Below are 4,642 nucleotides of genomic sequence, written 5' to 3' on the forward strand. Positions count from 1 at the left end.
ATTTCTTTCTCATTGGGCTTAATTAACGCAAGAAGGTTTTCGGTATGCCCATAAAAAGTGCTCTCGAAAATGCTCTTCCCGATCGAGGATAGCGATATTTAGTTTTTGCCATCGTACTCTCTCCTGGGTATAAAGATGTAGGGCGCTTCTCTTCCAAAAGGCGCCTGTATACAATAAAAGCCCCCCAGTGAGCGACTGCATACAGTCTAACGGGCTTCACTCACGGGTATGTTCTTCATCTACTGCGATTATTTAATGAACAGGTTAAAAAAGACAACCTGTCTTTTACGAACAGTTCGTCGTAATATTAAATAAGTTGCATTCTTAAGAAAGTGTAGAGGGCAAGCTACGGGCTCGCACAAGTACAAGCGTTACCGAATAAACGTCGCCAAGATGGACACTTAGATTTTTCATGGCGTGACTCATAATGGTCCTCGATATGTGAGCAGGAACGTAATCATTACCAGAGGCATCATAAGACGCAATAAACGCCGCGGCATCGCTTGCTTGAAATTCGGTTGCCATGAATTGTCACCACGAATTGAGAATTGTGTTTAATGTCCTCAATTCGAATGAGGAATAGACCTGCCCATTTCGTTATTTATTTACTGATTCTACATCCAGCTTCCCTGCGTCACAGTCTCTGTGGTCCTGCATGACAATATCGTGTATGAAATCAGGTGTTGTCCTGACGAATTTGCATTGTGCATAATTTTCTTATTTTGCGTAGCATTATATAGTTCTCAGCAGTGGACTGAAAAGTGAGGGCGCGGTAAAGTTGGTAGTGTGATTAACAGAATTGTATGCAATCCCAGGCAATGTGAGGGAGCGGAAGTAAAAACGCCAGGCCTGCGCGGAAAGCGCAGCACAGTCACAGCGAAAGCTGGAAGAACGGCATTTCTAGAGCCCGTTATAAACTCTCTTGTGGTTACTAATACTATAAGTAAACTAGCAACGTACCCACTACGCCACAAATCATAATTTTTGTGAAGTTGGGAAGCACCCACCACGACATTATTCGTCATTCTGCGGAGAAACGAGCTACCACATGTACGGCGTTACGTGCAGTTTCTTGATGCGACGGTTGATGGCGATGAAGAATTATGGCTGAGCCATTTGTAATGGGTTGGAAGCTTTAAACGACCCACTAGTTACGTAATTCGCATCGTGTGACGCCCGGTCGTTATTTTACTCTCCCACCGCGCTATATAACATAGGTCAACGTCAGAAAGAGGGAGACAGGGAAAGAACTTTAGTGAGACCCTGAAGAAATGCATCATGGGAGCCTTATGGGCTTCCTTGGCAACCTATAGAAGTGCACTTGCGAGGAACCCACGACGCTATAAATGATCATAATTTTTTGAAGTAGGGAAGCAGCCACTATTTCATTTTTCGTCATTTTGCGGAGAATCGTGGTACCCGCTAAACACCTTTAAGGCATTATGTGCACTTTGTTGATGCTGTGGCTGATGACGATGAAGAATTATGGGAGTGCCCTTTCTAATGGGTTGGAAGCATTCAACAACCCACTCGTTGCGCAATTCGCATTGTGTGACGCTTGGTTACAAAATTCGCGTTTTGTGACGCTTGGTTCTTATTTTACTCTTCTACCACGCTACATTACATGTGTTAATGTGGTTCCTTCGCGGCATGAAGCCTGTATAGGGTCTTTTTGCAACGCAGTTTCAAGCACCGTGACGGCTCTGTGGTAGAACTCTGGTCTCCCACGCAGACGGCCCAGTTTCGAACCTCGTTCCATCCTCGAATTTTTTTCTTATTTCGTTTTTTTTTATTACGAGCGATAGTGGTTACGGACACCGGCGGCGGCGGCGGACAACTACGGCGCCAATAACGGCCCTTGTTGTGATCTCATAACAGCTTTCGCTGTAAAAAGCTCTAGACTTTCGACAGCGCGCGTTGTTGCGGCCGCCACCGTACACTCTTTTCCCTCATTCTGTTTGCTGTTTTCGTGGTTTGCATACACTGCGATGACGTTGGGCGTTATAACAGAATCGAGTGAGTGTATGTGATTGTGGGAGCTATGTGCGGTAATTCTAGCATATGACATGTCTGATCTCGATGTAGACAGCGTACCCACGCGCTGGGTGTCGTTCGGGCCCACGTACTCGCATGTGTTTATCTGAGTATTTAAGGATGGGTTACGGTTCGTAAAACATGCGGTCAGTAACCGCTCACGGCGTGCCCCTGACTGCCGGAAGATGTGCTTTGGTGTCGGGATATGCCGGCGCAAAGCCGTGTTTATTCTGAAACCAAATTTTGAAGCGATGTCTCAGAAAAGAAGTGCTTTCATTCGCGTATAGCCAGTGCCTCTTGCGAGACGAGGTTCCCGCTGCCTTTACGTGAAAATTTGTTTTTGTTGCGAAATTTGAACGAAACACTCGTGGCAGATGTGTGTACAATAATGGTGTGTTGAACAAAGGGTGGTTTTTAATACAAATAATCAGTGTGCGTGTTTTGGTTGTTCCCGGAATCCCGGATCACTTCTCCCGCCTCTTCTCTCCAGTTGACAGCCACACTCGGGGAAACAAAGGTGCCGCTCTGGTCTGGCGCCTCACCGCTCGTGATGGGAAAATCGACAGCGGCGTTCGCCCTGTCAACGAGGCAGTCGGTCCTACATTTGCTTTGGTTGGACAAGACGACGTAGGAAAAGAGGTGAGTGGCACCCACGCAAAGGAGCCTAAACCAATTTCTTTTGTTGTTTAAAGGGACACTAAAGGCAAATATTAAGTCGACGTTGATTGTTGAAATAGCGGTCCAGAAACCTCGTAGTGCTACTTTTATGCCAAGGAAGTGCTTATTTTGAAATAAAATCACGTTTTAGTGGTCCGCATCGCGCTAGCGCACTTCAGATCACCCGCCTGAAATCCGACTTTCATAAGTCACTGCTGCTGTGCCCAACGTTGCCCGCCTTTACTGCGCGGCCGCCGACACTAGTAGCAGTAGAGCGAAAGTAGTGGGACCCACAGCAGCAACAACGGCCATCGAAGCCATCGAAGCTTGCCGCAATCGCCGCAATGGATGTGGACGGAGAACCTGACAACGAGACATTGGCTTGCGACGCTGGGCTCCAATTCAGCGACTTGAGCCCCGGCCGATGAACGCGGTATGCTGCTGAGGGCTCGTGGTGCCGGCGTCGTTGCATGCGGCATTTTGTCGAACTTTCTGTCAGAGCGACTTTCACGAGCGCGCAAAACACACGCGGCAGTACGCGATCCCGAAACTACCACGGAGACGCGACCGCGTGAGCGAAGCAGGGCGCCGGGCGAAGCGCAGTTCGGCGAAAACGGAACCTTTGAACCATGCGCCGTTCCCCATGGCAACGCCACATAAATTCTTTTTTCCATGAATCAAACGGAAGCGAACAAACAGCATTTTATTGCGTCTTTTGATGAACGGAAGGTTCTTTTTTATTGCTGCTAGTTTGATTACTAGTGATTTATTGTAGGCAGACTCTCATACGTCATCAGGATCACTTCGAAAATGTCCCACTCGTGGCGCTCATCATGTGATACATTTAGCTTAATTTCTCGGTAAGTAGGGCACTGCTGTTGATAATATTGCCGTTTTAGAAGTTGTCATACATTGAGCTTTCACTCTGACATAAATTGTTATTTGCCTTAAGTGTCCCTTTAAGAGAGGCTCACATCATCAGGTGCTGCAAGTTTGTCGCCAAGTGACGTGTTACAAAAGCTACTATTTGCAAGCTGTGTTTTACACGATAACGGCAGAAAACTTGGTTCCTTACCATGCCTGTTTGCATTTGTTGTTTTATTGTTAGCTTTTATTATGTCTGTGTGAACCACTTATTGTGTAGGTTTCGCAAACCTTTACTGCAATTTCATTTTCTCATCATAATATCACGTTCTGCTTTTCAGATACCGTTTTTCATGGTGCTCACGCTGAACAGGAGCGACAACCTAACAAGCCACAAGTCTGATGCCTCCAGCCGTCACCACTTTTTGATTTATTCTTAATCATAAGGAATAAATATGGAAACATGATGCCGATTTCTGCTGTTTATTTAGCACCATATGACACTGAACATCACAGTCGCACATTTTAGTTGGCTATACTCATACAAGCTTCAAGCTCTTGTGCAGACCTGAGAGCATCTCCCGCGGCGAGCCAGCGCCAGATAGAAGCGAGCTCATAGGAGAGGGGGCTGTCAATGGCGGCCAATGAGGACAGGCGAAGCGCAGTGACGTGTGCAAGCGCGACATGTGGCGAGCATTGCCCATACATGTCCGGAAGCGCGGCTCCGTGCGGGGAAGACCGACGCATGACTCGCACCGGCAAAAAGGCCTGGTGGAATAGCCACGGTAGCCATGTCGCCCCAGCCGCGCGGGGCCAGCACACACGCTAGCTGGGGAACGAGGCGCCAAAGGGGAGGGCGCGCTCGATTCCTACGAGATTAATATAGGGAACTGAATATTTGGTTAAAAAAACTGAACTTATAGTTAGGTGCAAATAAACTTCAACTGAATACAAAGAAAACTTACTGCTCAGTATGTGTTATTCAAATCTAAAGGAACGGTTTATCAAGCAACCCCACCTTTGAGTTTTCATGGAACACTGTTTCAGCAGAGAGCAACCATCAGATTCAAGGAGCAGTACTTCAGGT

The 4,642-nt window shown here is 47.1% G+C and overlaps 1 long non-coding RNA gene across 1 annotated transcript; it reads left to right on the top strand.

The window, feature by feature from the left end:
- The first annotated feature begins 2,494 nt into the window (after positions 1-2,494).
- On the top strand, positions 2,495-4,028 carry LOC125756902 (uncharacterized). Its single transcript, XR_007414860.1, has 2 exons — positions 2,495-2,673; positions 3,897-4,028. It is a non-coding gene; the product is annotated as an uncharacterized LOC125756902 (long non-coding RNA).
- The last annotated feature ends 614 nt before the right edge of the window (positions 4,029-4,642 follow it).

This window comes from Rhipicephalus sanguineus, chromosome 1 (assembly GCF_013339695.2).
Source record: "Rhipicephalus sanguineus isolate Rsan-2018 chromosome 1, BIME_Rsan_1.4, whole genome shotgun sequence".
In the NCBI taxonomy this organism is placed as follows: Eukaryota; Metazoa; Arthropoda; class Arachnida; order Ixodida; family Ixodidae; genus Rhipicephalus; species Rhipicephalus sanguineus.